Source organism: Coptis chinensis, chromosome 3 (assembly GCF_015680905.1).
Source record: "Coptis chinensis isolate HL-2020 chromosome 3, ASM1568090v1, whole genome shotgun sequence".
Lineage (NCBI taxonomy): Eukaryota > Viridiplantae > Streptophyta > Magnoliopsida > Ranunculales > Ranunculaceae > Coptis > Coptis chinensis.
In genome coordinates, this window is record NC_141458.1 from 123736766 (window position 1) to 123745866 (window position 9101).

The 9101-nt window shown below is 36.0% G+C and overlaps 1 pseudogene; it reads left to right on the forward strand.

Moving 5' to 3' along the window:
* Nucleotides 1–801, forward strand: LOC147514111 (uroporphyrinogen decarboxylase 1, chloroplastic pseudogene; annotated as a pseudogene).
* Nucleotides 802–9101: the final 8300 nt, after the last annotated feature.

Consider the following 9101-nt stretch of genomic DNA (forward strand, 5'->3'; position numbering starts at 1 on the left):
GCATGGATGCATGATCGTCAAGCGTGAAGGTATATGGCTATTTACGTAAAGCTTGCGAGAAAGACCCATCCGTCCGAGGGGAAAGGTCGAGACAACCGATGTCATTGTGGAAATATCTTTGCAGCCTTGGAAAGCTTTCCGTCCCGATGGAGTTATTATTTTCTCTGACATACTTACTCCTTTTCCGGCATTCGGTGTGCCATTCGACATTGAAGAAGTGAGGGTCCTGTTATTCAGTCTCCAATTCATTCTGAAGAGGGATTGAAAGCATTGCATCCCATTGACTTAGACATGCAGACTCCATTTCGTGGGGGAGTCCCTGCGAATATTGCACTAGGAGGTATACATTTTGTTTTTTTTTTTTTTCCATTTTGAAGAGAAGTTCTCGTTCTCCTAGGAAGTTTATGTATAACTTGGTCATAGCTCTTTCTTTTCTCGATAGTCGATTATTCCTTATTAGCATACTCGATTCAACTTTACTATATGTAGGTCGGAGAACAAGCGGCCGTCTTTGGGTTTTGTGGGGCGCCATGGACGATTGCAACATACATAGTGGAGGGGGTATGACTTCGCACATATACAACTATTAAGAGAATGTGTCATCTTGACCGCATGTATTGAAGGCTCTTCTCTCTCATCCGATCGCGGCAATAACCAATATATAGTCTTTCAAGTGAATTAAGGGCTCACCGATACAAATATTTGATTCATGGGGTGGACAGTTACCTCCTAATATGTGGGACCGATTGGTCAAAACCTTATATTATAGAGGTAACCCAATGTTTCTTTCTTGGCGAATAAGGCCATACGAGCCTTCAAGCTCAAAATTTGACATCATATGAAGATAGAGTAGTCATAAGTATGAGTGTATCGATATGTTAAAAGGCTTTAAGCCATCTAAATTGTTGCCATTTAGGTGAGACCGGAGAATAATCTTTGGCCGCCATCAATAAATTCCTTTTTGAGCATGGGTTTCTTTTCTACAAAAGTTCAAAATTGCTTATCAAGGGACGTGCATAAGCTGTTTTGTTTAATTATATTATGAATCAAGATTTAGGCAGGACATAAATCCATTGAAAATATGAGAACAAATGTAAAAATGTGAAATCACATTGTTGAGTTGTTTTCATGAACCTTAATTTCGTCCTTCTTACTCACAGCGGATTGTGTTCCTTTCTACCCAATGCAAGCAAAGAAGCAAATCAGTGACAATGAAGGCGACGGGACAACAAATGTGCATGGTGAGGAACTCATTGTCTCCACGACAAGTCCATATGAGCAAAATGTTTTTGGCTCTAAAACAGATTGGTGTGTGAGAGAAATCTCAACCACGAAAGTGTATCTCTGAATTAACCACATTTATGTGAACTCCGAAGACATCAAGGTAACTTGGTGGTGATATATTTGTATTGAATTGCCGAACATAGATTTTTTTGTCTTTCTCGGATCTTGGTGACAATATCTGTTGAAATTTACTAATCTGCAAGTACAAATTGTGTGTACAGGAAACAGGCTCCACCTACATTATGCCCAAAAACATTTTGAAGAAGTTTATTTGCGGACCCAAATTGCAGGATACCTGTATGGAATAAGTCCCCCAGACAACCCTCAAGTCAAGGAAATCCGCTGCATTGCTATGCCGCCGCAGTGGGGAATTCGCCATCAAGTCCATCTTCCATCTGCTCTTCCTGAGCATGAGTTCTTAAATGATCTCGAGCCGTTGGGGTGGATGCATACCCAACCAAATGAGCTTCCTCAGCTTTCTCCACAGGTATTGGTTCTCATTGTTTTTGTGCTTTCTTTCTTCATTTTTATTTCATCTTCCGATTAGATGTTTGTGATGGTCCAACGCATAATCAATTTTTGATGGACAGTGAAGTTTCTCGGACATAAGACATGGTCTTTGGCTATTATATTTAGTCCATGTCCCATACATATTTTTTACAGCATGGAAGATCATTTACCCATTTATTGACAACAATACCAAGTAGAAGGTAACACCTAAACAATCCTTTGTATATGCCTTCCGGAGTAATTTAGTTACGTCCAAGGTGTTTGAAAGTTGGACTAATGAAAAAAAAACAAAAAACTCCCCCTGACTTTTTAACTGGACTATTGGATTCTACAGGTATGTTGACTATCTTTTTATAACTAAATTTGTTGGATTTGGTATATTTGTTCGATTGTATAATACTCATAACCCAAATTTTGGGTTTGATTTCATATTTTTACCAACTGTGCAAGGAAAGTTTTGAATTCCTTTCAAAGATATTCATAAACATGATAAATTTCCTAAATGAAATAAATTTTAATTTATGAAAGCATTATTCTTCACCAATGCTTAGACTTAGTAGATTTTCGATCAGTAACCATTTTTTGTAAACCAAAATAATAGGCATTATTGCTCTGTTCATCATAAATGCCCTACGATTTTCTTTGCCTTTTTTCCTTCGCGAATCTGTATTGTTGCCTCTCAAAGTAACAACAACATTTATTTGTCTGCATACTGATTTTATTACTATTGCTTCTGTTTTCTTGCAGTTCTTTGGAAAAGAGCACACTTTTTGAATATGAAACTCATTTCACTGTTATAGTCAGTTCCAACTTCTAAGTAACCACATTAGTCATGAAGGCCAAATATTTGTTTGGTCTCCTGATTTTATTTCGACACCAAAAGGATGTGAATATAAAAACTCTCTGTTTGAGTGGAGAGGTTTAACAGAAACCAAATTGACCATTGTTTGGTTAACTTGGGTTGCTACTTAATATTTCATTTAGGTTGTGTTTTGCATATGTTTAATCCTACTTATCGAGTTATTGATCTTATAAATTCCAGAACTATGTCGGGAGATTGAATCACATGAACACACCAGAGTTTGTAATGGAGTTCGAGAAGGAACATAAAGGTTCTTCGACCTGCCTATATTTTACTTATGATACTTTACAAAGTCAAGTTATTAGAACATCACCTTTAGGATTATTATTATTATATGTTTTTTTTTTTTTTTTGTAATTCTTATTGAATGTTGTTACTTCTTTGATTAGCACGATTAGTAGGAATAACCATCTAAAAAGGGGAAAACACAGGTTTGATAAATTCATCGATTATAGAGTCAAATGTTTAATTAAATTTACGTTGGATGGTACTTAAAGAAGGTCGGTAAAACTCATTTCTACGATTTGATTTTTGTATGTTCCTTTTATCTATTGGTTCATTTTATAAGTATGGATATCTCTAAAGTCTCAAGTAATTTAGGGAATAAACAAACTTAGATGGTGAACTTAATGCTTCTTGGTTAGTTATCAATGTCAAACTAATATATGGTTACGTTAATATGCTTCTTGGTTAGTTATCAACTTATCAATCTGATCAACTTGAGAATTGACCACATTTAGCATTGAACATGAACTATCCAATTGATGCATGGATTTCACATAAAGCTATTTTGTTTGTGTTCTTTGTCTATGGTGATCCGGTTAAGTTTACTCACTCTTGATGAAAAAAAATAATGCTTCTTTAGCTTAAGGCTGAGATGGAAAGTACTAGAGTGGCATGAGAACTGGTGAGCAAATGAAGCTATGTATGAATGTGGATCTTCAGTTAAGAATGAGAATTCAAAGTTGTTAAGTGGTTGTCAGCAACTCACCTCAAGCTTAGAGTGCATAAACAACTTTTGCAATGAGAATAGCTCCCCTTGATTATGTATTATGAAGATTATTGTTTTTTTTTTATTGTTAGATTATTCTTATTCTTAGTGTAATTTATTTGCCTTGATTTAGTTCTGGAGGGGCTGTCATAGTCTCATAGGCACATGAAAGAGGACATCAAGTCATCCAAAGAGATCTCAAGTATTGCTTTATTTATGGAGGATGTTTTGATGTTTTCAATGATTCTTTCAAATAACATAGCACCGTCTTGGTTGGCATAATAGTTGTATAATCTAGAGGTATGTCATGTCAATGATGTAATAGTGATCGGTATTACTCTAACATGCATTCTCTATATGTACGATTTTCAAGAGAAGGCACACAGAAGTCATCGTCTTCACAAGAAAAAGATCAACAGAGGTCAAGTATGTTTCTTTCCATTCCTTTCAGTTAATCTATTTCTTCATTTTTTACACATTATTTCGAGTGATGTATTTCAGCCGCATTATTAATGGCACGTATAAAGTCTTACCGTCATAATTCAATCGAATGTTCGTTGTTTTCTTAATTTCTTTTTTTCATTACTGCTACTTATTTTCAGCTTGAAAATACAAGATTGAAACACGAATGACACTATTTCTATATTTTCTCTCCAACCATGTAAACTCTCTTTTTCATTTTTAGAGTGGTTGAATGTGCGATAACTAAAATAATAAATACTTCTCGAATCTGCCTGTTCGTGGAAGAGTAACCATCATGTCTACTCAATGTATTTGGTTTATTTATGCACTTCCTCAAAGTTAGTGATTTGGTTTGGCACTTTCATCTGTTTGTTTTTATACATTGTTGGTTTTTATGATCATGTGTACAAGAGTTCTAGCTTTGTTCACTATATTTATAATTTTTTTATCTGTCAAATTTGTCTGCACGGAATTATTGTGATTGTGGAGTTGAGTTCAATGTGCAGTTCTATGGCAAGCCCAGTACCATAAAGAACATAGAGCATCCAACAATGAGAACTCAAGTTATTCATTTGTCAATTGCAATTTGGGAGGTGACTGGAAGGATATAATTTGGTCGTTTCCTAGAGTTACTTTTCATACATGTCCACAACTCAAATCATCTCAACTGAAGAATGGAATAATTTTGACTCATTATTTGTAATTTATTTAGTGTCGGAATGGCATGTTTAGCCTACTAATTAATATGTCCAAGAGTACTATACTTACCATATCATTAGTGGTGAAGTATTATTATTGTTACCATACATTGTAGAATTATATTATTATTGTTATTTTCATTGAAAATTATGTTTGCATATGGATGGCTAACCAAACACAGATGATAAGATTTGCTATTCTATCGAATAACTTAAATAACCGGTGAAAATATTATCACGTGTTCATTATACAAATGGGCTTATGCATTAATCACATCAACCAAAATTAAAACTCTGAAAATTAATAAGCCAGTCATCATAGGTTTTGAAATAGTAGGCCCGACCACAGGTCGGGCTGCATGGCTAGTATTGTCAAAAAGTGTAACGTTTGATACATTTTTAGTTGTTTTTTCTTTTATTTATGATTTTAGATGGGACACACTAGTTAGGCAAACGGGTTGTTGGGCCTTCATTTTCTTCCTACGAGTTCATTTCGGTTGGAAGAGAGCATCTCCAATAACTATGGTCTTGTTTGTTTTTGAGAGTATCAAGATTAACTATGATCTTTTGAAAGAATGTGAATTTTTTGTCCTTTGTTGTTTTTTTTTTTTAATTTTTTTTTGATAAACAAATTGATTGTATTAATCAAATAATGGATTACATACAACAATCTGGGAACAAGAAAAAATAGATGAAAAGAATACAAGAGAACCGCAACAAGTACTGAACATCCAGAAAATCTTGAACCGAACTCCACCTGAACCTAACACCCAACACCAGCAGCAAATCCACATTGGAAACCCTACCACCACTTTTTCCGATTCAACTACAACCTTACTCAACCAAATGTCATGTTGGATCTCCCAAAGCAAAGACTTAAGAGCCTTCAAATCGCGCAGTATTACACTCCACGACATAAGCACAGCTTAACAATCCCATAAAGGAATGCCCCACCTAGAGCCCTACAAAGGGGGTGGTGGCCTGACCATGTTACTGCCCAAACTAGCAATCCAGAGTGGTGGCTTGACCTGTTACTACCCAAACCAGCAATCCAGAGAGGGAATAGATAAAGGGAGCGAGCCTTGGTCTCAGTCAAGTAAGATATAGAGTCAACCCAGAGAAACAGACAGAAAGGGCTGAACCCATGGCTTTGCCACCGATTGTGAGCTACTAGATCAAAAGGAACCAGCTTGAAGCAACAACCACAAACCTATATCTAACTTATTTAAGGTCTCCAAAGAAGAAAATATATGCAAAATTGGAAAATAAGGCTTCACCACCAAAGAAGAAAACCAAAGCCCCCATAACCAGATCCAATGAAGTGCACGACCCATGATGTCGATCATTCTATGTGTTGCAAGAACACTTAAAGGAGCGATTTTTTTTTTTTTTTTTTGGGTTGAGGAGAAAGAGAAGCTAACAGGGAGGTTGAGAGGAGGGGGAGATTTGACAAGAAAATGTACTGCTTTTCCTGCAGGAGATGGTTTCTCTACTCCCTCACTATTGAGAGAGATTGAGAGCGGCAGCCATTAAAAGAGCTGGGTTTGCAAATTTTTATTCCAAAACCGTTCAACTCAAAGACTTAAACTAAGTCCAAAACTGGTCCTATGTTGTTCATAACATAACATAAATGTTGATGTAAATTATTCTTCCTGTTATTACTTATTAGAATGCCATCATATTCAGCTGTCCTTTATAAACTTATAACCATCCAAAATTCCAAACATAAACTTTGCACAACAGATAGCCGAGTTGGTAAATAGTGCACCATGCTTTCGATTCTCTAGAGTGGTTATAACGGAGCTCATGAACTATGGGCCGGTTATAACACCCAGATTTCATGTCCCCACGACCAGCTCCACAGATGACAGAACACAGAACAACAGAACAAAGTGGTTTAGACTTTCAGCTTCAGAAGAGAAAAGGTGGGCTTTTATGTATTGGGCCTATCATGTTCTGCATTTTTGGGGTTACAACCTTGAAACATTGTCTTTTTTAGCATAGGCCCATGGTGTTATGCATTTTCTATTTACGAATGGGAGGGGATCTAGGGACATATAAAAATGACACACAAAGTCACTCAAGATCTGGGCCACTGGATCATTACAGATCAAACGGTTAGGAAATAATTGAGAGAGCAAGTTTTTAAACCGGTTTTTTGAGTTAAACCCGGTTCAACAATGAATTAAACCCGAGTTGGAATTCTTTTATTTTCTTTCTCAAAAAGTAATCACGAGAGTTGGGGAGAAAGAGAGAGAAGAAGCTCTAATCCTCTTCTTCACCAGCCTAAATACTTTTCTTTCGCCAAAAACAATTACGCCAATTATCGTAAACCGGCCTCCTACTCATCTCTCTCTCCATCAAAATATCTTTTCTCTCTTCTTCCTTTTCCAATTTTCGTTGCTACATCAACTCTTCATGGAGAAGAGATCTTCCCTCTCCTTTTCCATTTTGTTGAGACGAACCGAACACGAGGAAAAACGTACTTCTGCCAAATTGTGTGTGTGTGTGTGTTTTTTTTTCCAGAAATTGAATTTAAAAGCAATTTCTCTACTAATCAATATGTTTGGGATTTGTACTGATCAATCAGTAAAATTAATATGTTTGGGATTTGTACATCAATCAGTTATTTGGGATTTGCCACAACAAGTAAAATTAATATGTTTGGGATTTGTACTGATCAATCAGTTGTTTGGGTAGTCTTTAGCTTGTCTGAATGGTGCAGAAGTATTGATGGATAACACCTTGCGAAAAATTGATGCATCAAGTGGCAAACAATATGTGGAAGTGTAGAAGCAAAAGAGCAACTACTATTAACAAATGAACGACCTTGTCTAAGCAGTTATGTTTCACACTGACCAGTTGTTTATGTTGTGCATGTTCCAAGTGTGTATTTTACGAATTGAAACTCTTGAAGATGCTTGCTAATGCTTAAGAATCAGACATGCACTGAAACCGTCGAACTCAAAGTTGATCCAATATCGGAAGGGGGCATGTTCAACTTCAAACTAGAAATTTCCATTCTGAGAGTGCATCCTCTTGAGTCTTGTCTAGCAATGGCAAAGAGTCAGATTTCAAATGTATACACCGTTGGATTTGTCACACCATAGGTCATTCATTCAGATGCATTCAGAGTCCACTGGATTTGTCTTTCTTTCTTTCTGGATTAGCAGTCCATTGGATTTGTCACCATTGGTCACTCATTCAGAGTCAATTTTGAACTATTGAGCATTGGCAACATCTATTGAGAAAGTTCCACAACTAACTTCATAAAATGTAAGAAACAGAGTATATATTTGATGTTATATTTATATGCTATGCGTTTCTAGATCCAACTGCTGCAACACCTACTATATATATCAGGGCACTGAAACAAATCAGCAACATTAGAAAAACTTAACTATCAGATTTGATTCTTGACCTGAACCAAATCCACGAAGATCACGATATCAGTGAACAAAATCTTCAAAACACAAAGATGCTATCACTTACTATTCATATACAAAAGAATGTATGCCCCTACATATTTAATCCACCAAAAAGAATATGATTCCTACATATTTTGTCCATAAAAAAGAATTGGAATTCTAGATATTTAATCCACCAAAAAAAATGGCAGCGTCTTTTCGTCCTCGATCGTTCCCTTTTCAACCTCAAAAGTGTATTTTTTTCTCCTCGATCATTCCCTTTTCAACCTCAAAAGTGTTTTTATCCGTTGCAAACATGAACATGTAAAATAGTTTTAGTACACAATAAATTTAGTTAGAAACTTACCTGTAACAGTCGAGAGAAAATAATTACCTTAAAATCACATCTTCTCATTGTTGTTTAGAATGTCAATATGGTCATGTCCCAAGTTTTCAGCAGTCTCGTCAGTAGGGGTTGCATACAAAAATAGTTAAAATTAGTACAAATCTATGAAAAAAATAGTGTGGAATGCCCACAAAGTACTTACAAGGCATAGATAAGTTCGTTTGCAGCTTTGGATTTTGATGGACATCTTCGTCTATCATGCTGTGTGCTTTTACATAAGACACACTTCCTTTTATTTTTATTCGAAGCTATCTCAATAACGGGCTTCCACCTCTCATTGTTATTAGCTTTCTCCTTCCTCGTGCCACCCTTCGGTCTTCCTTTCGTTTCAGAGATAACTGGATCTAATATTGGCGTTTGTTGTGATCCCTTAAACACGTACAAGTCCTTCTTGATGGTTCTAGGCATTTGAAGTCTCGACATTTTTTGCAATCTTAGCAATTTCATCACGCTCATTTAAAATGTTGAGAAAGAGTCCTTC